The sequence below is a fragment of the Manis pentadactyla genome, chromosome 1, assembly GCF_030020395.1.
Source record: "Manis pentadactyla isolate mManPen7 chromosome 1, mManPen7.hap1, whole genome shotgun sequence".
Taxonomy (NCBI): domain Eukaryota; kingdom Metazoa; phylum Chordata; class Mammalia; order Pholidota; family Manidae; genus Manis; species Manis pentadactyla.
Genome location: NC_080019.1, coordinates 93,258,205 through 93,284,867, shown reverse-complemented (window position 1 = coordinate 93,284,867; position 26,663 = coordinate 93,258,205). Strand labels below are relative to the sequence as shown.

The 26,663-nt window shown below is 40.4% G+C and overlaps 1 long non-coding RNA gene across 1 annotated transcript; it reads right to left on the bottom strand.

The window, feature by feature from the left end:
* Positions 1-5,684: 5,684 nt before the first annotated feature.
* Positions 5,685-26,597, bottom strand: LOC130683303 (uncharacterized). Its single transcript, XR_008996886.1, has 3 exons — positions 26,529-26,597; positions 14,950-15,065; positions 5,685-5,844 (listed from the first exon to the last, which is right to left on the bottom strand). It is a non-coding gene; the product is annotated as an uncharacterized LOC130683303 (long non-coding RNA).
* Positions 26,598-26,663: the final 66 nt, after the last annotated feature.

The window sequence follows — 26,663 nt, the reverse complement described above, 5'->3', positions numbered from 1 at the left end:
TCTAAACTGAGGTAAAAACACATGACTAAAAAAAGACATGAGATTTCTAAGGCAGTTAAAAAGTGGAAAATATCTCATTCATTTTATTATATTGATTACATGTTAAACTTACACTATTTTGGATATCTTGGGTTAAATAAAATATATAGTTAAAATGAATCCTACCTACTTCTTTTTACTTTTTAAATGTAGCTTCTAGAAAATCTGAAATTAAATATGTGGTTTGCATTATATTTCTATTGGGTAGGGTCAACCTTACCTACACATCTGGCCATTTTTAGGATCAGATACATTCCAGTTCAGACATACTGCTAATACACGGTAGACAGCCAAACAGTCAGACACCAGTTTTCCAGAGAAATATCTTTAGAATGTACTGTTAACAAATAACACTATGTTAGATTACACTGTGCTAGGAGTTGTCCTCTTCATGACAGGTTTTATCAAGGAAAGAATAGCTGCAGCCCTATTTCCTTGAGACAGGAAGTGGGGGAATCAATAATAGAAGGTATTACTTCTGAATATGTACATACATGTGATCCCTGGGGGTAGAAGGAATGACCATAAGAATTCTCAAGTGAAAGCCATACTTGATTACATGTTTCCTGTAGATGATTAATGACAAGTAGGAAAAGGATATGTATTTTCTCAAAATTCATTGTGACCAAATTCCATGCGAAAAGGCATTGGTAAATGGATGGGAAAACAGTGTGTCAGAAAAGCATTTCAGTCGAGGGTAAATGTGTTTGTTATCTATTGCTGCATAACAACATTACTATGAAAGTGACTTAAAACAAAACACACTTATCATCTCCATGTTTGTGAGTTAAGTGTTCAAGTACAGCTTCACTGAGTCCTCTGCAAGACTGAAATCAAGATGTTGGGCCAGGTTGGATTTCCATCTGAGACTCGACTGGGAAAGGATCTGCTTCTACATTCACAGGGTTGTTGGCAGTATCCAGTTCCTTTCAGGATGCCAGACTGCGATCTTCAATTCCTTGCTAGCTATTGGCTGGAGGCTGCCCTCAGTTCCTTGCTATATGGTCCTCTCCTTAGGGAAGCTCACAACACAGCAGTTTGCTTCTTCAAAGCCAACAAGGCAAAGTCTTTGAGCAAGACAGATGCTGCAGTCTTACTTAGTAATCATGCCCTTATAACACCCTGCATCTTTGCTGTGTCCTATGACTAGAAGCAAGTCACAGTTCCCACCCACACTCCAGAGAAAGGGACTGCACAGACATGACTACCAGGAGGCAGAGATCATGGGACCACCTTAGATTCTGTCCTACACAATAGGGGGCTGGTTTATGGATTAAAATATAGGGTGAGGTGCCACAGTGGGGCCCAATCTGTTAGGACCATTTCAGCTAGTATTTCTCAAATGACCTGCAAGAGAGGGAAAATAACAAAATTTCCAATTTTTCCAGTGGAAATAACTTTCCAGTAGTGAGATGTCATGCTACTAGGGACAAGTAAAGATCAGCCTACAGAAACCACAAGCAGCCACAGCAGCACCACTGGCAAGCAGCATGTAGACTGAGTCTGAGACCCAAAGCACAGATGCAGTGACTACAACGGTCCTGGTGGAGTCTGAGAGCAAGGCAAGGTGTCTCCTTCCAGGAGCATCAGGCAGTGCTGCCCGCAGAGGTCAGCAGCAGCAGAGCAAAACATGCTGGCAAGCCCCACAGCAAGAAAGAAGTCGGCATATGGTGAAGGTTCTCTTCTCAGAGATTTAAAAAACCTTCCAGTGAAAAGCCAGACAACACAGTAGACTCCGTGATTGCTTAAAAAGAGAGAACAAGACGTTATGCTTCAGAAGATTGGAGACTGTTGAGAAATAGGCTTGGGGTTGATTAATGACTGTGCATTGAGTCCCCTATACAGAATTTTATTGTTGTTAACAACCATTTGATCAATAAATATGAGAGATGCCCTCTCAAAAAAAAAAAAAAAAAAGAGAGAGAACAAGAGGAAAAAAGTATTTGTATTCAGCTCAACAATTCAGGGATAGTTGATGTATACAAACTGACTAGGCCATCGTATATGGTTGTCAAACCTCAAGAAGGATAACTAATTGGCTGATTTCTTACAGATTGAGTTGATTAGAGATTTACTTTAATACTAAAGTTTCCATAAGCTAAAGCTAAACTATACTGCTTTAGTATCTGCCCTCATTTGTTTTCAATAAATTTTTATTGAGCAGTTATTGTGCTAGGAAATGCTCTAGGTGCTTGGAATACAATGTGAACATAAACAGGTGAGATCTTTGCTCTCATGGAGCTCATAACAGTGGGTAAGCTGGACATTAAACGAATAACTACAATAAATAACTGTATCATTATTACTGATGGCTGTTGTAAAGGATAAGAATAGCAAAGGATAAGAATAGGGGAATCAAGTCTAGCCTGAAGGATCAGGATGGAAGGAAAAGTGAAATTCAAACTAAGGTCTGAAAGATGGGTTTCCCCACCAAGAGGTGACAAAAGGACAGGGCAGCAGAGAAAACAACATCTTAGGAGGGCCCTGAGATGGGAAGGAGTTTGAGGTGCACTGAAGGGGAAGGGAGGCCATGATGGTGGGCAAGAGCTCAAGATGACAGTAGCAATCATGTAGGATCTGGTAGATCATGTTAAGGATTTTTAAATTTTATCTTAAGAGCAATGAGAAGACACTAAAATACTTCAAGCAGAGAAAGGACTGCTATGTTCTAAATGTTTGTGTCCCTCCAAAATTTGTAAGTTAAATCCTAACTTCCAAAGATAATGGTATTAGGAGGTGGGGGCCTTTGGGAGGTGATTGAGGTCATGAGGGAAGAGCCCTATATATGAATGGGATTAGTGCCTTTATAAAAATGACTTCAGGAAGATTCCCTAGCCCTTCAACTACATGAGAGTGCAGTGAGAAGGTACCTGCTATGAATCAGGAAGCGGTCCCTCACCAGAAGGTACCTTGATCTTGGACTTTCAGGTGTCTAGAAGTATGAACAATAAATTTCTCATGCATTTTGTTGTAGCAGCCTAAACAGACCAAGACAAATAACAAAATGTGATCTTCCTTTAAAATGTCACTCTCAGCTACTGAGGGATGGATTGGAGAAGAGGCAAGTGTGAACATGGGACAGTCAGGAAGGTTTCTAAATCATCCAGATACATCAGGGCAGTGGCAATGAAGATAGAGCGAAGGGGAAAACTTCAACAAGAACTCTGAAGGTAGAAAGGTCCCTGACTGGTTGAGAAGTACCCTTCACAGAGGGATGGAATCTGCAAGCATAACAACGAGGTTTCTAGCATGGGCAACTGAGTGGACAGAGTTACCATTTACTGATAAAAGGAACAACTAGATGAGAATAGATTTGGCAAGAAGCTCAAGAGGCTCCAGTTAAAAGATGCAAGACACTCCCTTCTCCTGCCTGTGGTCATATTTAATATAATAATATTAAATTGTAGTGATTAAGTAACAATTGAACCACATGTTTTTGCTTTTAAATATAAAGTATGCCTTAATTAGAGAGTAAAGTGTATCTGCTACTGAAGCAAATTAAGATGTTACAGAGCAACCTTTGGACTTTTCTACAATTTACTTCTAAATGGAAATACTAATGACACTATCTTAGTTTGGCAATGTTACCCATAATCAACTCTAGCAAGTTAATACTAAGTAAACCAAGCATCCCCAGTTGACCAATCTTACCCTTGCTGATGGAGTTGCTACCAGAAAGTAAATCCTTAGGAACTAGAACCAAACAATTCTTCTAGAGTTTGTAGAACACAAATTAAAATTATGAATGACCAAACATTTCTCTTCTGCATATACAGAAGAATATTTCTGGGCTTTTGTCCAATGACCTAAGGATAGCAGGTGCTGTTTTTCTAACCAAGAATAAAGTATATTCTGTCAACACTATTATTATGTTTCACTGCCAAGATGGTGTCCAGATTATGAATGTATCTTCTGTGTTAACATTTCATAAAATTGATTTATTCAAGTGTGTTTTTTGCTTTTCCATGTCAGTTGTTGGCCTCTCAGTCAAACATTGTGAGGCTCTGAGAAGAGGCACTGTGTCTTATCCCACTATGAGCCACAGTGGCTATTCAATGAATATTTGCTGGATAAAGAAATGAATGTTCATTGTATGGATGTAAAATGCAGTTAAGATTAATAGTGGCTCTAAAAAAATGCAGAAATATGACAGGTGCATTCAATATAGATAAGTGTTAAACACATTGGAATAAATAACTCAGATCACAGTAAGGGAATATTGGGTTCTGGGCTATCAAAATATAATCCCCCAAAGAATCTAGAACATAAATAACTTATTTACAGAAAATATCTATTCTATGTTCTCTGTAGGACACTAGCTTAATGCAATGAACAGTAAAGGACTACAATCATCATGATTTTAGAAATGTAGTATTCAAATATCAGGACAAGCCAGTATTGATCATGAAAAGACAAGGAATTTCCTTATCTGAAAAAAAAATCAAACAACAGTGAATACAAAGATAAACATTTACAATTAGGCTTATTAAAATAGAAAATGTATTTATCTTATAATGCATGGATCTCTTTGAAACTTCTATCAAAGGTAACAATTATTGTAAACAGTCATTCAAGTTCTGTGGCATTGAGAAATATTCCATAAACTATAAATAAAATGAAATTGTTTCAAGTCTCTGATGATTGTTTCACTTATTACCTTTTGTTTCCATAGTTTGGGTTCTTTAGCATGGTTAAACTGTAACCTGAACAGTAACTACTTAATGATCCACAACAGGGCATTCTAATTTTTATTGTGCAATCATTTATAAAACTTGGATTATATTCACTTTATATGTAAGCAACACCACTGAGGCAGCTCTTTCCAACAGTGCTGAGGTTTACAGCCCAACATGTTTCTTTAAGTCTTTGAAGACTAAGATTGAGTTGCAAGAGGATTAATTCACCACCTGCTCATCAACTTTACATTCAGAAACTGTTGTCTTTTTTAGAGGGAAACTTGGAGATTGGGGAGCAGATCTGGGAGAAAGACTTGATTTTTACTGGATAACCTCCTACTGTTTGATTTTCTTCATGTATTTTTACCACATGCATTTATTATCTTACTGTAACCACAAATCACAATTTCAAAAAAAGTTAACTACTGAAAAAAAATTATGTATTTTCATGCAGAATATATGGAATATTATTATTTCATGTAACTTACTGATGATATTCTTATTTTATATGTGTGTGTATATGTGTATATATATATGCTGTATATATCTCATATATACTATATATACATATGATATTCTTCATTATATTATGTAACAACAAACCTGAATGCCTACATAGTCAATAAAAACAATTATCTGTATTCCCAGGGTCACGATACCAGGAACAAACTGGACCCTTCAAAATTCCAATCTCTTTGTAAACAAATGTTTTGATCCCACCCAAGTAACATTTTAAGCTGTGAACAGAAATAAAATGGGCTGAGTTGAATTGAGTTAAATTGTCACTTATTTCTCAATCTCTGAGCTCCAATGAATGTGCCTGGAGCAGTAAAAATAGTTTTTTCTAGAAGGGCAGAGAATCTGGACAAGTTAGGTAAGGAATCAATCACTGGATAAGGAAGGACTGGTACTGGGGTTAAAGTCTTGGGAAAAAAAGCAGGGAAAACTCACCTGGGGTTCAGGGTCCACAATGACAGTGGAAATTAGCCTCAGCTAAATTGGCTTGTGTTTTTGTGCTCATCTGTGGCTCAGTTGTACCAGGAAACTAGTGAATAGTGGGCAGAGATCTAGGTCACCTCCATTTACTTTCTTAATGAGGTAGGCCCACTTAGGGATCCAAAGTCCACACCTGAAATTGTTTTGGAGAAATAAGTCCAAATCAGAATCTAGGACTTCTGTGCTCATCAAAACCTGGTTAAAAATCTTTTTTCTCCTTCAATTCTATGCTGGTTTGAAGAAATGGAACCAGTTAAAGAGAACTTAAGAACAGCTTGCTGACAAAGCCATGCTTTTCCTTTATGACTTTTCAACATTCATTTAACTTGAGGTTTTTGTGCAAAAATTCTTGGGATAGGAAAGTTCTCCAGGATGACCTACACTAGATTATACAACCTCTTCACTTAGTCCAAATATCTCTCCAATTCATCTTAATATTTCATATTGTGGTTTTAATGAGGGCGAGACAGGCTTAACCTGTCCTACAGTTTGGAGAATCTATCACAGTGACTTGAATATGTTGCCTCTGTGCCCATCCACCTCCAGCGCACCTTCAGTACACTCCAATGGCACATGCTCTCCCATCCTGAGAATGATTGTTCTATGTTTACTATTTAACTCTTCTGCTATTAGCACCCTTTCCTTAAACACATTCCTCACACCTTTATGATGGAAAAATTCTAGTTCATAATAATGCAGTATGTTATTACAAAAGATTGCTCTAATAAATTTTGGGTCAGTTTCTACATAAGCACAATGTTTCCATAATATATTGTGACATTTGCTGCCACTGATTAATTGGCATTGCTGCTACTTTTACGGTTTTGGCCTCCAAAAAAATTTTCAGTTCTCACAAAATCACATGTATTGTAGTAAGGCAACACAGCCTTTAGATTGAAACTATAAGTTCTGAGATTTAAATTATGATTCTCTACTGAAATTGTCACAAAATGTTAATTTTTTTTGTAATAATTGTCATTAAAATCTCTCAATGACATTTACTATTTAAAAATATTTTAAAGCCACTTTTAAAAGTAAATAAATTCAGCACTTTTATTTATAAACCTGTAGGCAGTTGCCAAGGGAAGCCTGTGGTATGGTCCTCAGCATAAGAATCCTAAAGCCAGGCTCTAGAGTGGGGAAACCTAAACTCTGCTATTTTTATTTCTAATTCATTCTTGAGTTCTGTCACATCCTTTTTGAATTTGAATTTATTTTACTCTTTCATTTCTTATATGAGTTTAATGTATTTTACCTCATTTTGAAATGATATAGTGCTTTGGACTTGCTTTTTGAGTGTATCTTTCTGGCATGCATTTATTGTCTGTATGGGTGTTACTTTAATCCTTATTCTTTTTCCTTAAAATATTTTTATATGGTGTCAGACCTTGATATTTTTCTGTAGCTTACTTTTATGTGAATTTTGTTTTCCTGAACTTTAAGAAGGAAGCTTGGTTCAGATAGCATTTAAAACTTAGGTTGTTAAAAATAGGGCAGCTTGCTTTCAGAGGTTTCCTGCCTGTTCTCTTTTCTTCATTGACCCTGTCCTGATGAATTTTGATTGTGCTCCCAGCCATTTCTCCTCAATGTGATGCCCCAGCCTTCAAGTGAAACTAATGGGTTGGTTTTGAGAGTTCATGGGATTAAACTACTCTGGCCCCTGGTAGGCCTTCCCTTGAGATCCTGTTTCCTAGCCAGCTATTGGATTTGTTGACAAATTGCTCTCTTTGTGCCTCTGTTTCTCCATTTGTAAAATGGAAGAAGTAATAGGATAATGAGTTTTCACTCAAGATGGTTGAAACACTGTTTGACGCTTGTGATCACTTTGAATGTTGGTTGAATCAGTAAAATATCCATTTCCATCTTCTTCATGAGCTCACGTTGAAGCTGTAGAAGTTCTCCAGTCAACTGATCATGACTATCCAAAACCATCAGTGCCTCAGGGCATCTATTCATGTGCTTAACCACAATTAAAACCTTAATTTACCCAGTCAACACACTATTTTGGTTATTAATGAAAGATTCCAGAGCAAGGAAAGCTGCTCAGTGTCATCTTCCTAAGAGCACAAACTCCCTTATCTCCAGTCTCATTTCTCCTTATATCTATTCAATCTTCCCCTGCCCAGGTTCCCTGGGAACTTAGAGGTAGCTTTATTTGAATATAATCAATAGGACTTCTCAACACCTGGTACCATTTTAGCAAAGATGGCAAGTAATTATTTTAGAAAGGCCCTGGAAAATCTTTTCTTAAAGATCCAGGGCATTTTTTAAAGGTTTTTGAAATTTTCATTTTTTATAGCTTATGATTTACTGCTGCAAACTTCTATTAATCTATTTATAGTCAGTATGCCACTTCCTTAGCCTTTTGGATCTTGTTTTTTTCCTTTCCTTTGCTTTAAAACATACTAAATACCAAAAAAAAGAAAAAGATCTACATAGCCAGGTTCTTGATATTCAGATTGCCAAAAAGTATTTCTCTACATCCATCTAGTATTACTCTAGAAAAATATGACCAAAAAAAAAAAAGTTGGGGGGAGAACTCATGACAACTGAGACAGAGACCATAAATGTAGTCAGAATAGGGTGAGGACCTCCGGGGAAAAGCAGGGCGGAATATTTTCAGTCAGAGCAATGTAACTACATGCAAGGAAACCCCCTGCTAAAATTCTATGTTCAACATTGAGCTCTAGAATCATTCTGCAGCAAAATCAGTTAATGTTCCCCAGATAAAGAAGAGGAGCACATGTTTTATTATGCTAACCATTTATAATCATGTGTAAGGTTCTCTTTGGCATACTAAAAGGCCCAGGCCTATGTGCTGTCTTGCTCCTTCAGATCTGATGAAGTGATTTTGCAAACTGGGCAACTAATTTAGCAAGTAAGTCCAGGCATAAATAACACAGTAAAAGGCAGGAAGGATTCCACCTTAAAGATAAGATTGCATTTTAATACCCAAGAAGTTAAGACGTTAGAAATTCTTAACTTACTCTTTAGCAAACAATACCTCAGCCCACCTTGGGGGCTGAGCAGGTGGCCTTGTTTCATATGCTCCTAGACCAAGATGCTGGTATCTCAAGGAGAAATCATCAGAGGAAGTTGCTTGTGTTAAGTTAATTCTAAATATTCAGAGACCACTTAACAAGTCCACACCCCTAAGTTTTTTCTGTTCTCGAAAAATCCTCAGCTGCCTATAAAACCCCCTAGACAACGCACCACTACGGACTCTCTTGTCCCCTCCTGGCATGAGCCGGGATCTCTGTCCCTTCACTTTATCTCTAAATAAAAGCCTGTACCTTGCTCTCCTACCTTGACTGTTTGTGAAGCTCATTCTTCAACTCTGCAAACAAGAACCCCGGCATCACAACTAAATGTACTATTTAATCCTAGTTTGAATCCTGGATCAGAAATTTTTTTTTTCTTCTTCTGTAATGTATTTGAAAAATTAAAGAAATTTAAATAATGCCTTTATGTAACAATTTTGTATCTATTTTCTTGATTTAGATAATTACACTGTGATTCTATAAGAGAATGAATTTAAAACATTTGGGGTAAGAGACACCATGACTACAACTCACTTACAAAGAGTTCAAAGAGAGGATCTGAAAGCAAATGTGGTAAAATGTTAACATTTGGGGAATGTGGTGAAGGGCATATGGAAATTCTTTGTATTAGTCTCTTACAACTTCAGTGAAAGTCTGCTATTTTTTTCAAAATAAAAGAAGATTTTCAAAAAGTTGGGGGATTAAGGACAGAAAGATTACAAGATCAACATCCTTGAAGGTCTATTTGAGCACTTACAGCACCCCTGTATGTTGTATGTGGGAAGCAAAAACCTTATTTTAAAAGAAAACATGGGGCTTAGAGTACCTCAAATATTTAGCTAGGAAGGCCTGTACAAAATCACTCCCTAGAAGGTGGTCACTTTGATGGGTGCACTGATGTCTGATACTCAATAAACTGCCATTCTGTATTAGAATCGTTGATATCCTAGTGACCTAATGACTCAGGCTAAGGCCATTAGAAATACCAGGCACTGTCAGATTGGCAGAGATGAAGTTGAGTTATTATGTTCAGTTAGCATGTGGGGCAATAACAGTGCTTATACTCTGTTGGTGGGACTTAGAGTTGTACAATCTAGTATAATCTTCTTGAGGAACAATCAAATAATATGTATCACATTTTAAATGTTCATACCCTTTGACTCAGCAATTCTGCTTCCAGAAATTTATTCTAAGGAAATAGTGGGGCAAGAGAACAAAGAAATACACTCAAGGAGGCTCACTGGGTCACAGCAAAGAACATATCAGTAGGAGATTAAATTATGGTTTATCCATGCAAAGAATATTCTTCAGCCTTCACTGTCAATGACAAAGTATGGGATAAATGACAGGGAGCAGTATTCCTAATACATTAAATGAAAAAGCAGGTTGTAGAAGACAATGTATATATAGTATGATCCTATGTATAGTTATAGCTATTGGAAATATTATAATAAATTTTTTTAAGAATATACACTGCATTGCCCATAGCACATTACATAATTTGCAAGGCCCAGTACAAAACGAAAATGTGGAGGCCCTTGTTAAAAGTTAAGAATTTCAAGATGGTGACAGCTTAGCATTAAGCCAAGTTTGCAGCCCTTTATATGCAGGGCCCTGAGACTACAGAGGTCATGTGTGCATGAAGCTGGCACTAGCAACACTACACATATGTCACCCTATGGAGTGTATGCTAAGAAATACACTAAATGGTAGTATATGGACAGGTGGGTGGAGATACACATGTCATCTATCTCCACCACCACCACCTCTTTGTTATTTTGAGTACTGGAATAAGGGTAATACTTTATGATAAGGGCAATCTAAAGTGTGTTTAGATTATTCCTAAAAGGAACTAGCACATTAAGGGTGCTGAAATTAATGATTTGCCAGTACACCCTTTGGATCACTTTTCATGCCATGAGAGTGCCTCCGAGAGGACTGACAGAGAGTCTATGAGGAGAAAGAGATGAGCAGCTCTCAAAAGAGATTTCTGTGGCAAAATGTAATTACTTTTAAAGAGGTTCCATGACAATAACTATCAGGACAGATAAATGATGGGTAATTTTTTTCCTCTTTTCATGTGGCAAGTAGAAGTATAAGGGAAAAAATAAGAACAAAAAATATAAACAAGAATTTCCTATCTCTAGAAATTAAATAGCTCTTCTAGGCCACCTATATATTGATAAACATTTTTCTACTGCTCTAAATGGTTCTATGATATCCTTATCCTTTCATTAACCAAATAATAGTATCACTAGTCATTAGTTGACTTAATATGTCTACAAGTTAAATGTTGCCTGCTGTTTCTGTTTATAAGTAGAACTAAAAACCTGGGAAGTCTAATTTGGGATCAGCATGATAGCTTATGTTCTGCCATGTAGAACATCAAGGTTTGATCAGGCAGATCTTAGGGTTGTAGCCAAAAGGCAAGAGAACAAGACATTCTAATACCTAATGGACTCTAAATAAGATGGTCTAACACTTACCAGGCTCTGATTCTCCTTAGTTATAAGAGCAGCAACTTTTCACAGGGCCTAATGAGTGCTGGGATAAGCACATATATGAAAGGACAAGGGTTTCCAGGATTCAACTGAATGGAGAAGGGATGAGAAAAACATTTAAAGATCTGTTGTTATATGATTTTTCTGAAGTTCACCCTGAGATAATCAGTGGTAACTAAGTCAAATGATACACCAGGAATTTAGACATCTGGAGAATCTGTTTAAACTATCTGAGAAGTTTTCCAAGAGACTTCAGGGTTTTGTATAAGATAGTGATAGAACTATAAACAGAAACCTGATCAATCCCATGAGGATTGTTGTATGGTCTATGGGGTGTTGTATATTTTAAGACTAATTTCTATGTCTTAAAAGCGTTTGCTCTTGAATTATATTTTAATTCATCTCCCAGAATTATATGTGTATACATAGTACCATATGTCACATATAATCTATGCTCAGTAATAGGGAAAAACAAATAAATACATCAGAGTCCTACTTATATGTGATTATCCAAGTAAGTCATGCTTTAGAGCATCAGTTCTGTCTTCATTAAAGCTATTAAAATCACTTATATTCATGAGGATTTTCACTAGTCTGACTAGCACCACTATTCTGAAATTTCAAAACAGGACCCATAATCCAGGTGCGAGATATTATTGACAGTAGGAATCTATCATTTTCACAAATGTAAAAAAGAGTTCTATTTAAGGCACTTGCTCTTTGTTTTCTCCATAGATACTGAACTGCTTCTCCCCTAAATACTACAAAGATTTTCTTTTAAATTATATTATATACAGATATTTGACATGAAGAAATTTCTAATGATATCCTCGGAAGACTGAATGGGCTACAATTCAAGAAATATTGAGTTTCCCATTAATGAATATGTTGCACTTGATTAGAATATTGAAGTGAGAATTCAAGCACAAAATAGGTGGTTGAATTAGATAACATTTGTGCTCTCTTCCAACTCTGAGGCACCATGAATATGAAACATTTCTTAGAAGGACTTGAACAAGGCAGAGGATGGTAGCAGGGAGAATGGAGAGATGGTAAAAGAGAGAGACACCACAATGATATCCTATTTATTCAATACATTTTGCCACTGATTGAACATGGGACACAGGAGAAAAGGACAAAGAATCAAAAACACTTAATGTTTTCAGCTCAGGAAACTAAGAAGAATTAGCACCATTAGTAAGTTTTTCTATCTTCATTGTTTTGATTGTGAAGGAATCCCCCTCCACAGGATTACTAAAAAAAGGGAAGTTAACTGCATTTCTGTTATTTATTGGTATTAGAGAGAGTTCCAGATAAGTCCAGAGGTGGTGGGAGATTCCACTTCTGACCAAGTCTTAGAGGGCACAGGCTTGAGAAATAGTCTAGGAGAGGGAAATCAGATTGCCTAGCAAATGGGCTGGAATTCAGGAGCAGAGGAAGAACAGTTGATGGAGACACATTCTGACTTTTTAGGAATTGACTCAAGAACTGGGACAGGCCTAGGCTTCAGGGAGCTAGGGAAGGCAGTAGCAGAGAATATAATATTTAAGCTACTACAAGGAACTCAGAATAGACCTCACAAGCTCAATGCAGCCAGTCTTTTAGAAGAATGTCATCAAGAAAATGGTATTTGAGAAAACTCAAGAGAAAAACTAGAGGCAGAGAGGTTACCCAGAAAAATACTGCATAAATCTTTTCAGAAAGTAAAATGGAATTGGATAATATTAACCTGTAAACTTTGCCTTTGAAACATTGATTATTTGGTACATATTTCAAAAAGGAGCTGCATAATCATTATTTTACAGGTGCAGTATGTTGAAATTTTGCATGACATGTTCATTATCTATTACTGTGATCCCTAATTATCCTTATTTTAATTATGTCCTTACCTTAGGCTACTGAAACCACCTTACACAAGATGTGGCTCTTTGTAGTACTCAAAGTATGTTCCAGGAACCAGTAGCATCAACATCCGGTAAGAACTTGTTACAAATTCTGCAGATGCTACCATACCTACTGAATCAGAAACTCAGGAGTGAAGTCTGCCAATCTGGGTTTTAAGTTTCCCAGGGGGTGCTAAAGCACTCTAAGGTTTAAGAACCACTGCCATAGGCATTTCAGAATTAGACCTCAATAGCGTCCATTTAGGAAAAAATACTCTCTGTTTTCTGTCTACTCACAGCACTACTGTCACTTCTGGTCACCAAATGTGTGGTTGTTCTTTCCACACCAAACAATTCTGTGACACTAGCTGGGTGTCCAACAGTTAATGTAGCTCAGTTCTGACAGTACTTTGAGATAGTGTCAGCTCTCTTAGGATAAGGGTGCAGTCCCACAAAACTGAGCCAGCCCTGCCTCTCACTTCAGACAGCAGTCATAAGTTCAGGTGGTCACCTGTGCTTCTGACGGACCAGTTATAAATTAGAGGTTCATATAACCCCCTCCTGGGGTTCAATTAATTTGCTAGAGCAGCTCACAGGACTCAGGAAAACAGCTTACTTACTAGATTGCCAGTTTATTACAAAAGGATATAACTTAGGAACAGCCAGATGGAAGAGATACACAGGACAAGGTAAGGGGAAAGGGGTGCTGAACTTCCATGCCCTCTCTGAGCTTGCCACCCTCTCCATGTGTTCACCAACATGGAAGTTCTCCAAACCCAGGTTTTGGGATTTAATGGAGGCTTAATTAAGTATGCATGATTGATTAAATCATTTAGCCATTGATTCAATTTCCAATCCTCCCCTCCCCAGAGGTTATAAGTGGGTGGGATTGAAAGTTCCAGCTCTAATCACACAGTGGGATCCCCTGGCAACTAGCCCCCACCTCGCCAGCCTTAAGGACTTTGCGAAAGTCATCATATTAACATAAACTCTAATGTGGTTGAAAGGGGTTTGTTATAAAAAACATAGGACACCCATTTCATTCTGGAGCTATTTCAGAAGCTGAGAAGATAAGACACCTCTACAACTCTTATCGCTTAGGAAATTACAAAGATTTTAAGAGTTTTGTGCCAGAAGAAGACCAAATATATATTCCCTAATACAAATCATAATATCACAGAGGTCCAGCAGAGATGTTACAGGCCAGGGAGGCAGCAGGATTGCTTTGTCTATTCAGACTGCTATAACAAAATACCATTTACTGGGTGGCTTATAAACGGCAGAAATTTATTTCTCACAGTTCTGCAGGCTGAGAAGTCCAAGATCAAGGTGATGGCCAATTCAATGACTGGTGAGAAGTTCCTCATAGATGCCATCTTCTCACTATAACCTCACTTACCAGAAGGGATGAGGGATCTTTCTGGTACCTCTGTTATAAAGGTGCACAAATCTCATTTATGAGGGTTTCACCCTCATATCCTAATTACTTCCCAAAGGCCACACCTCCTAACACCATCACACTAGGGATGAGGTTTCAAACATACGAACATACGGAATTTTGAATACAAACATTCAAAATACAAATGTTTTTGGATACAAAACGTGGATAAAAACATTCCAGTGGTCAACTAGAAACAATGGGGGTTTTGCAGCAAGTCAGCCCTGCAATCAAACTGGGACTCCAAACCTTGTTAGTTGTGTAGGGTCTTGAGCAAGCTGCTTAGCTTCTCTAAACCTCAGGTTCCTCATATAGAAAGTGGAAATAATACCCACCTTGAAAAGTTACTATGAACACTAAAGCTTATGCACCTACCTGGAAATCAGGAGTGCCAGCTCTGGCTCTGATATCAGACCCAATTCAAATGACAGTTCTACTTATGTGGAATCTTGGGAAAGTTACTAATCTTCCTTGTGCTTCAATTTTCTCATCTGTGAAGTGAGTATAATAATAATATATTTGTCTCAAAGCATTGTTGTAGGGATTCTATGAATTAATATACATCAATTGCTTAGAAGACTTCCTGCCACACAATTGTTCAATAATTGTTATCTGTTTATAACAGTAGATATACAAATAATAGCAATGATAACAATAAAATACTTCATGTAGATAAAATACCTAGACCTACAATATGGCAGGCACTCAACATTTGGTAACAATTATTACTGTCGTTGTAAAGTTTTTTCTCATAAAGCATAGGGTTATACAAGATTCCAGTTATGTGTGTGTGTGTATATATATATATATATATATATCCCCTGATACTTTCATAATTCTTTACATTCTAATGTCTTTCCTCTAAATAAGCTCTATGGATTATATCAGTATCAATTTCCTGGTTTCCATAGTGCACTACAGTTATGTAAGACACTACCATTGGAAGGGGGCTGAGAGCCAGGTATATGGGACCTCCTTGTACATTTTTTTGGGAGGGAGGAGAAGCAACCCCTGTGAATCTGTACTCTTTAAGAATAAAAAGTAAAAAAAAATATACACACACACACACACACACACACGTATATATATATGAGCTACCCTTATATATTATATATATATACATAATATATAATATATATATATACCCCTATAAAAAATATACATACATAGAGAGTTTGCCTGAAATGAGAAGTACTGGGGCAAGAGGTTGGCCCTTTACACCATTCACCCCTTTCCTTATTTCCCATCCCTAGAATCCTAATCTTCCTCTTTACCAGTTTGACTACTGGAAACCATGGAAGCCTGACTGATGAGAGCTGGGCCACGCTCCCATAACAGCAGGTAAGGTATGATTTGCAGGGTACCTGATCTATGGAATTCTAAGTGAGAGGAACACTGCAATCTCTGTATATCATCACCTAACATAGTTCCTGGTGAATAGTGGCAAAGACAAGAGATGTGCTCCTCCTGACCAAAGCTGTAAATCCAAGTATTTCTTCTTAGAGATATTGCCATATATTGTGAGTAGGTTCTATGACATTCATATAAGTCAGATTCACTTTACAGATTAAACAAGCCTTTGTGGGCTAACCTGAACACCCACCCACTAGTCATGACCATGTTCTTATGTACATATTTCAAAGAACTAATCTTAAAACAAACTTTTGAGATACTATCCATTTATAACTAAGTTACAGAGAAACTAAGGGTACAGAGAAATGGGAACACTCCTATACTGTTGGTGGGAATGTAAATTGATGCAAGGGTTGTGGAAAGCAGTATGGAGGTTCCTCAAAAACTCAAAATAGAAATACCATTTGACCCAGGAATTCTACTCCTAGGAATTTACCCTAAGAATACAGGATCACAGATTAAAAAAAGACATATGCTCCCCTATGTTTATTGCAGCACTATTTACAATAGCCAAGAAATGGAAGCAACCTAAGTGTCCATCAGTAGATGAATGGGTAAAGATGTGGTACATATACACAATGGAATATTATTCAGCCATAAGAAGAAAACAAATCCTACCATTTGCAACAACATGGATAGAGCTAGAGGGTATTATGCTCAGTGAAATAAGCTAGGCAGAGAAAGACAAGTATCATATGATTTCACTTACCTGTGGAGTATAAGAACAAAGAAAAAACTGAAGGAACAAAACAGCAGCAGACTCACAGAACCCAAGAATGGACTAACAGTAACCAAAAGGAAAGGGACTGGGGAGGATGCGTGGGAAAGGAGGGATAAGAGGATTAAGGGGCATTATGATTAGCACACATAATATAGGGTGGGCACGGGGAAGGGAGTATAGCAAAGAGAAGACAAGTAGTGACTCTATAGCATCTTACTATGTTGACGGACAATTGACTGTAATGGGGTATGTGGGGAGGACTTGATAATAGGGGAAATGTAGTAACCACAATATTGCCCATGTGAAACCTGAGCATAAGATTGTATATCAATGACACTTTAATAAATAAATAAAAAGAATACTCCAAACTGCTTAAATGAAATAATTATCAATTATAATTTTTTGAAAATATATTTGATCAACCAAAACCCTGTGTAAACCTTCACATATCTTCTCACATCTCTGCTGCAGAGCAGGGAAAGTTTCTTTATTCAGAAAGTGACCGTAGCAGAAGTTCGTGGCACATTGAAAGCACGTATCTCTATAATATTTAGACTTTTTTCATATACCAAAGTAACAAGTTTGGATATTAAGCTACCTGACATTGAATATTGCATCTATACAGGTTTCATATATAATTTTTATAGTGTTTGGTTACATCTCACATATACAAAAAACATTTGTGAAATATCTGTGTTGAAATGGTATTAATCACTGCATTTTACTCCTTAGTTCAGCACGTTAAGCTTCTGAAACCTCCTAACTACAGTTATAGCTACCATATCTTGCCAATTAGGTTGCCAGTCTGCATTTAGAGCTATTACTCACTCTCAGAGGAATTTCTTTACCCCTTCAATAAATTATATTGTCTTCTGTCTGGGAAGAACTGAAAGTACAGATACAAAACATGTCAACTGGGTGAAAATGGGTAGTGATAATTTAAAAGGAAAAATTTAGAGCAGCACATAGATTAGTTAAGCATTATAATTAAGTATAATTGTCTGTCTTAGCAAAGTGTGTCACAGCTAGTTTTAAACACGTAGTTGGGGTTTGCCCTGAAACCTATGTCTGATTTACTTCCCTGCTCTTTAACACTGGAATGTGCATGATACTAAATGAAGAATTCTTAGAAGGAACACAGTGTAAATTAGAAGCAAAAAAAACTCAATCCACATTTTAAACCAAGAAGTGTTAGCATGTTTTTTAACTTATGGAACACACATATAACTCTGGGGGGTGAAAATCCCAGGGCAAAATACCTTTGAAACCAAAATCAGAAGAAGGGGGAAATAAAGTGGGAGAAACCTGTCTATTTCTTACAAGCAGTCATCCATTTTTGCTCTCCGGTGTCTCTCACAACCGGGCTGCAGAAGAAGGGACCCCACCCAACCTCTCCAGTCCAGATATGCCCTGCTTGCCTTTGTAATTACCTATTGATGTGGAGATGGACTACCTCTCTCCACCACTTGGAAACACCTATTAATATGGAAATGCACTAAAGCCAAGCAAGAGATTCTGGAAATATTGCAATTTTGCCCACAGCCCACCCCTCCAGGAATCTCGCCTCACAATCTACTCATTCCCCATCTTCCTCAATGGCCCCTGTGCATGAAAACTGGAGCATTGTAACCAGACTAATGACATACAATAGCAACAGCAATAAAATCATGATAATCCTCAAGCCAGAGGATTCAGCTATGTTCAAAGTCGTATGCAGATTAAGTCCATAGCTTGCCCATTCCACAGGTGGTCAGTAGCTGAATGGGTAGGGAGTTCAGAGAAATCATCATGTGGCAGCTGCAGCCAGGGGGTGGGTCCAGGCCACAGGGACTGTGGAAGAAAATAATCTTAGAGCGATAAATACATGTTTTAGCGACACCAGCATAGGCAAATCTTGTCCATCAAGTAGGATATATGCAAGAGAGTGGTCCTGTGATAGGACAGGGGCATGAATGGGATCTTGTGCTGGTCTAGTATATCAGACTTTCACTTTCCTCCCTGTGGAGGTTACAGATGGGTCAATATATAGGGCTATGGGAGGTACATGCACTGGCCATAAAGATAAAACAAAACTTCCCTGTAAGAGGCTCTTACCTCCCTGACATTTTGGGCACACTACTGTGATCTTTGGGGGCCACTCTGCTGTTACTCCAGGAATACACATGAGGCCAGCTTCCAGGCCTTTTCCCCAAGGTGCCAGAAGGGCCAGCCATCAATGGTCCATGTGTCAAAATGTCCAGGGCCACATCCACTAAACAGAGTCTCCAGGTTTTAACACAGTTATGGCTGGAAGCAGGATGTTGCTCTGCTGGCCATATCCTGGCTTCAGTAACTCCTCTTTGGTTTGCACATACAGTTGTATAGGAGAAGCAGCAATGTGTGTTAGCATATCAACATGGCTGAAGGCTCCTTTTCGGGACTTCTCATTCACACACCATAGCACTGTCCATAAATGAACTGACCAGCCCTGTATACTGTCCAACTTCAGGCCAGATTTCAACCAACCATTGTACCTTTTTATCATGCCTGCCCCAGTATGGTTATATGGTACATGAAACTTCCACTTTATTCCTAATTGCTGCACCCATCCTTTAACGCATGTCCAGTAAACTGGGAGCCTTGATTGCTCTCAATCACCCACGGCTGGCCATAGGCTACAAAGAGACGCTCTAGGCCCCTTTTGGTGGTTTGCTGATCTGTGTGATGTGCAGGAAAAGCAACCAACAGGACAGTAGCTGTGTCCACACAAGTCATGGCATACCGATATCTTTCTGATATGGACAGAGGCCCAATATAGTCTATCTGCCACCTGACAAGGGGTATTGGTCCCTTTACTATTGTCCCATGTTGCTGTGGGACTGGGTGTTAAGTCCCTCTTAGAGCACACAAGGCACTCCTTCCAGGCTTAGAAGCCCCACCAACAGGATACAGCCCACATTGTCTTTTGCCCCACGTAAAACAAATGCTGATATAACCATTGGGCAACATCAGAGGCAGGCTTTCCTTCTAGCCAACGTACCCGGGCCTACGTGTCTGCTGCATCATTCCCTGGGAATGCCAAACGCAAATGGCCAATCACATGATAATGGCAACTGTTTTAGTCTGACCAAAGGCCCATAGGTCTTGCCACAACTCTTGCCCCCAAAGGGGTCAGAGACCAACCATCCAGTTGGCATGGCACCATGTCTATAGCCACAAGGTCAAGCCCCGATAGACAGCCCAGCTGTCAGTGCAGACAACTATAGGGGAGGGCTCCTGGGTGATCATGAGCCATACTGCCCGTGACTCAGCCCATTGGCTGCCGTTTCCCTCTCCACCCTCCATCCATATTGTCTGTCTTAGGATGGAAAGCCCTCCACTTTGGGGGCTGTCCACGACTGGAGCTGTCTGTATACCAAGCATCTTCAGGTATAGGGGCCTTTCCCTCCTGATAAGGACTCTCAGCTACCAATGGCTCAAAAGCAAGGTTGTCCTGCTTTCCACTAGTATACATCACTGGCCCCAATAAGTGTTGGAGTTCTCCACTTAAGGGACTAGTAGAGAAGGTGCTATGCTGCTGTAAATATGCACCCCATTTGGCCAGTGTAGGCATTTGCACCACACCACTTCATGGCATTTGGGTCCAGTCTCACACCCACCCCACGATGGGAGAGGTGGTTATTACCTTGGTTGGAGCTCTTCTGGTAAGGTGCTCCATAGTCAGCAAGGTGTGGTACACAGCAGCCAGTTGCCTCTCTATCAAGGTGTACTGGACCTCTGCTCCTTTCCATACTTGTGAGCAGAATCCAGTAGGTTGGAATGTCCATTCAAGCTGCTGCCAAGGGCCCCATCCATAACCATCTTTGGTTACATGAACATCTAGCTCACAGAGCCCTGATGAGTCCATTACACTCAAGGCCTATACGGCCTTGACTGCTCACTTAGCAGCAGTAAAAGCAGCTGCACATGTTTCATCCCAGTCCCACCTGATGCCCTTTTGTACCAACTGGTATAAAGGCTTCAGAATTTGTGTTAAGTGTGGGATAAACACTCTGCAGCAGCCCCAAAGACCCAAAAACTCTTGTAATACTGCCACAGTGGTAGGGATAGGGAAAGCCTTGACCTAGTCTATGACTGCTTCAGGAATAACTTTAGTTTCACCCGACCAGACAACCCCTAAGAATTTTACAGACAAACACGGTCCCTGAACCTTGGTGCTGTTCACAGCCCATCCTTTCTCCAGTACATGTTGCAGCAGTCTAGGAACTGCGTCTTCTAAATCTGCAAGAGAATCAGACATGAGCATAATATCATCAGTGTAGTAATACAGCTGCACCATTTGTGGTTTCTTCCATGTGGCCAAGTCCTGGGCTATAAGTCTGTGACAAATGGTGAGACTGTGGAGGTATCTCTATGGAAGGACAGTGATTGTCCACTGCTGGCCTTCTCACATGAACACAAACTGTTCCTGACTTTCCTGTGCTATGTCAATAGAGAAGAAAGCATTAGCAAGGTCCACAACATAATGATACATTCCTAGTTCATGACTGAGTGTGTCCATAATGGCTGCTATAGAGGGGACAGTAGCATGCAAAGGGGGTGTGACTGTATTTTATTCCCTGTAGTCCACTGTCATACACCAGGAGCCACCTGACTTTTTCAATGGCCACACTGGGGAATTAAAAGGACTATGAGTAGGCCTTATGATGCCCACCCTCTCCAACTCCTGTAGAGTTTCTCCAATTTCCTTGTGCCCCCCAGGCAATTTATACTGCTTAGTATTTGTCACTTGCCTAGGTACAGGCAGAGCTACAGGTGGGTGCTTTGCATTTCCCCTCAGTACTGCCTTGACCACACATACCCTCAGTCTGAACTAACATGCAGTGGTCTGTAACCACATGCCCTGCAGGATATCTACCCCCAAAATATATTCAGGGATAGGAGAAATGTACACAATATCCTCCTCTGTGGGTAAACACCCTATCCTCAATGGGATTTGGGCTTTCTTCACTCTAATTGCCTTATCCCTATAGTAATCTATCACAGCAGGGGTCCTGGGAAAATGCTCAGGGTTGCCATGAATCAGAGAACATTCAGCTCCTGTGTCCACCAGCACCAGAACATTTTGTACATTCACAGGGAACCAATGAATTGCTAATTCTACATGTGGCCTCTGGTCCCCACCATGTCTCCCAGGGTGGGGACCTTGACCAACCCCTCAGTTGAACCGCAATGCCCAATCATCATCCTGTGGGGGTGAGGGCCCAGGCAGAGCCTGAGTACTGTCCCCCAGAAGTCTTGTAGGGACACAGGCCAGACATGGGGCTTTGCCTCCGGCTTTCGTATCCTGGACCTTAGCAGCTGGAACTGCTGCTCTGGCTTTAACTGGTGCCACAGTTCTACCAAGATCCTTTTGGGCTGCCATCACGTTTTTCTCTCACTTCCCTTGCCTTTATCAAATCAACCCACATCTGGGTCCTTGAGACCTTCACAGGGCCCTTTGCACCTCTCCTTTACGTCGTAGCCTGTACTTTTTTCCATGTTCTTGTTGTTTCAACCTCCCCCAGATCTGCTAAAGTATGAGTAGCCTCACTTACAGGTTGCCCTATGTGGGGGGCAAGAATAGTCCCTAGGGACCCAAAGTGAGATGGGAGAGCTGTATGGAGCATCAGATTTCTCATTTCTACAGTGAACAACTTCTCATTGGAGCCCTGGGGGTCCATATTATAGATGGTACTTTTCATGCCCAGCTCCTGTAACACCTGCTGGGGCTCTGCATACATTTTCCAGCTAGTGGGAAAGTATAGTAAATCACCCTGATTAGGTCAAACTGCCCTGATGGCTGCTGCCAGCCAATCCAGAAGTGCCTGATTCCCTTAGGTGTGACAGGCACTTTGCAATCACTGCCAGAAGGAAGGGTGAGTCATCAGGGAAGCCAGTCTACCCTTTTCAGAACCCAATATAACAATGTTTTCCACCCCCATATCCCAGAAACACAAAAAGCTATGTGGAGGTTGGGTTGATGCACCTTTAAAATTAAGGTATCATTGATATACAATCTTGTGAAGTTTTCACATGAGCAACATAGGCAGAGGTTCCAGTGGCTTCTTCCAATACCTGATGTTCATGTCCACCCGCTCATTCTGGGTATAGGGGCGGAGCATGGAGTGCTCCACAACCTGGAGAGGGGGCAGCTCCTCCCCCTGAGGAGCCCACAGTTGTTGCATTTTTATTTTCTTAATTACAACTGGGCAGGCCTTTAATACAGAAAGGCAAGCGCCTCAGGCAGTGGCCTCGACAAAAGATCAGCCCTGGGCCCCACCCCCTAATCCTCTCTTGACATCTCCTTTACCATCTCCAGGGCTGAAGGCTTCACTCTTTCTCCCCGCCAGCCCATGGCCTCCTGCAACACGGATTTTCCTGATGTCTCCTCCCTCGCTGCTGCTAACATATCTTTCAGGAGGGCGACCCATCATCTCAGTAACTGTTTCTCTTTCTTAAGGGCAATAGGTCAGCACCCAGCTCCTCCAAGTAATGCTGAAATGTGTCTCTCTCCTGCCAAAGTCTCTCTCTCTCCGTGATAACACTTCACTATTTCGAGGAAAAGTCATCCCACAATCCCAGCTGCTGCACGGCCACTCAGGACCTCTAAGCAGTCTTCTATCTCACGGATGCCTAATTCCGCAGCTTCCAGTTCTCTACCCTTCCCCAATTCTGGGGAAGGCCCCACCCCTCTAGGAGGTGCTTTACCCTAGACCAGTTCCCCATGAGGGTCTCCCCAACTGGAAGCCCCACAGTCAGGGGACTCCTGGGTGAAGTTGCACCCTCTACCCATGCAGCCACTGGGGCCTCCCTGCCATCTACAGGGGGGGTTCCGGGAATCTCCCCACCATCTCTAGGCACAGCTTACCCAAGGGTCACACCCATGTAGACAGATTTTGGCTTCAGAGGTCCTGCTGATTACTTCCAGATATAACTCTGGAGGGAAAATCCTGGGGTAGAATACCTTTGAAACCAAAATCAGTCAAAGGGAGAAATAAAGTGGGAGGAACCTGTTTATTTCTTACAAGCAGTCGCCCACTTCTGCTCTCCCATGTGTCTGGCAACCCAGCAGCAGAATAAGGGACCCCAACCAATCTCTCCAGTCCAGATATGCCCTGCTTGCCTTTGTAATTACCTATTGACATGGGGATGAACTACTTCTCTCCACTCCTTGGAAACTCCCATTAATATGGAGATGCACTAAAGTCAGGCAAGAGATTCTGGAAATACAGCAATTTTATCCACAACACACTTAAAGAAACACAGATTCAGGTTTTGCATGTGACAAACAGGCACTGCATGCCTACTACGTGCCAGGCATATATAGTCGAGATATATATACAAAACAAATATGTCCCTAGAGAGCTTATTGTCTAGAAAGGGAGACAACCTTAGACAGACATTAAGCAGACTAAAAAAAAAATCACTTTGCCAACTCTATAGCATCTTACTATGCTGATGGTGAGACAGGGACCATAGATATAGTCAGAGTAGGGTGAAGGCCTCTGGAGGGGGCAGGGCGGGATATTTGCAGTCAGAGTAATGTAACTACATGCAAGGAAACCCCCCTGCTAAAACTCTATGTTAAACATGGAGCTCTAGAATCATTCTGCAGCAAAATCAATTAATGTTCCCCAGATAAAGAAGAGTAGCACACGTTTTATTATGCTAAACATTTATAATCATGTGTAAAGTTCTCTTTAGCATACTAGAAGGCCCAGGCCTATGTGCTGTCTTTCTCCTTCAGATCTGATGAAGTAATTTTGCAAACTGGGCAACTAATTTAGCAAGTAAGCCCAGGCATAAACAACACAGTAAAAGGCAGGAAAGATTCCACCTTAAAGATGATTGCATTTTAATACCCAAGAAGTTAAGACGTTAGAAATTCTTAACTTACTCTTTAGCAAACAATACCTCAGCCCACCTTGGGGGCTGAGCAGGTGGCCTTGTTTCATATGCCCCCAGACCAAGATGCTGGTATCCCAGGGAGAAATCATCAGAGGAAGTTGCTTGTGTTAAGTTAATTCTAAATATTCAAAGACCACTTAACAAGTCCACACCCCTAAGGTTTTTTCATGTTCTCGAAAAATCCTCAGCTGCCTATAAAACCCCCTAGACAACGCACCACTACGGACTCTCTTGACCCCTCCTGGCGTGAGCCGGGAGCTCTGTCCCTTCACTGTATCTCTAAATAAAAGCCTGTACCTTGCTCTCCTACCTTGACTGTTTGTGAAGCTCATTCTTCGGCTCCGCAAACAAGAACCCTGGCATCAATGGGGTAGTGACTACAATAGGGTGGGTGGGGGGACTTGATAATATGGGTGAATGTTGAAACCACAATGTTGCTCATGTGAAAACTTCGCAAGATTGAATATCAGTGATACCTTAATAAAAAAAAAAAGATTTCAAAAATCACTCTGCTGTTATTTCCTGGTGGTATTGCATCTTTCATTGGTAACTGTGATCACACCCTTCTTTTAGGAGTATTCTGTGGAGAACCTTCAGCTGTTTAATCATCAGAGAACCACTTGTAGCTAGGAGACATAAAGACATACAGTGGCAGACAATTTTATAAACTTCATCATGAAAGCTATCATGGAATTTATTCCAAGAAGTACAAAATATTCATCAATATGTGCATGTTGACAAGATAACTTCTAATCATGGGTGGGAATTCACCAGTAATGTTTTCTTGAATCCTGCTCGTGACAAAAATCCGTGATTGTGGAAAACACACATTTCAGCTTTTCAAGTGAATTTTCTTATCCTAAACACACTTTGAAAACATCAGTGCTCCAGTGTGCAATGTTACTACACTTAGATTCTTTGGGGAATAAGGAGTTAAAATGAACTTCATCACTTAAGGATCGCACTGAATTTACATTCAGTGTGAATTATTTCCAGGTACAGCTTCTGCTTGCGTAGGCAGCTGTAAGTGTACACAGTATTGAGGACTTTAGTGAAGTATTATTCCAAATTTAAACGTTTTATCTCTGCACGTTCTTCTACTAAAAAAAATATATACCTGTAAGCAAGTGGGAGGGAAAGGGACAAGGAGTAGAAGTTCGCGAAAGAACTCTCCCTACCTTACCAATTTAGGCACACCCAGCACGTCCCCCCTCACCATTCCTTCCGATCTGAGTTGCTGTTGCCTACTTCATGTTTCCCTGAGGTGCTGTTGGTTGGTAAATATATTTTTAAACCATTTCATTCTCCCCTTTTCTGAAGTATTTGATTACGTTCTTTTGTACCTTCTGTTATTTCCGCCTCGGTAATAATATTCTTGGTAGAAATGTGTATCCTTGGAATTCATTTCCTCTCTCAACAGAGTTATAATATACATCACCGCTAAGGCGCCACGGTCCCCGCCTTACACAAGTTAGTACATTGTGTCCCATGGGTAGCCTTTAAGTTTCTAAGACAAAGTGTTACCATTACAGGATCGTTAGCGCTTCCCTACTTCCTACCTGTTGCGGGAACTTGGTCTGAGGATATGAACCAGATTCGTCTAATGCATCCTTTTCCTTTTCCACCCATCGTCCGCCCCCTCCATCCCCCGCTTTCCGCTGCTGCTCCCGAACGCACGTCACCGAAGCCGGTCAGGACCCTGCGGCCCAGCCCTCAGCTGGCAGGAACCTCAAGCCGGCGAAAGGAGCTTTATGGGGAGGGAAGGGAGGGCGGGGAGGGCGTGTCCGGACCCGGTATGGAGCCGAAGCGCAGCTCCCACTTCTTTAAAGCCAGCGGAGCGCGCAAAGAACGCCTTGGAAGAGAGGGCGCACCCAAAAAGTAAAGAACATACTTTAACGCCGCTCCGATCTTCGACCCCAGACCTCTGGATGGCCCGGATAGCCGGAGCAAGACTACTGATCCCCAGGCCCCTCCTTCCCCTTCCCCGCCTCCTCTCAAGTCTTCCAATTCCCTTTCACTTCCTCCC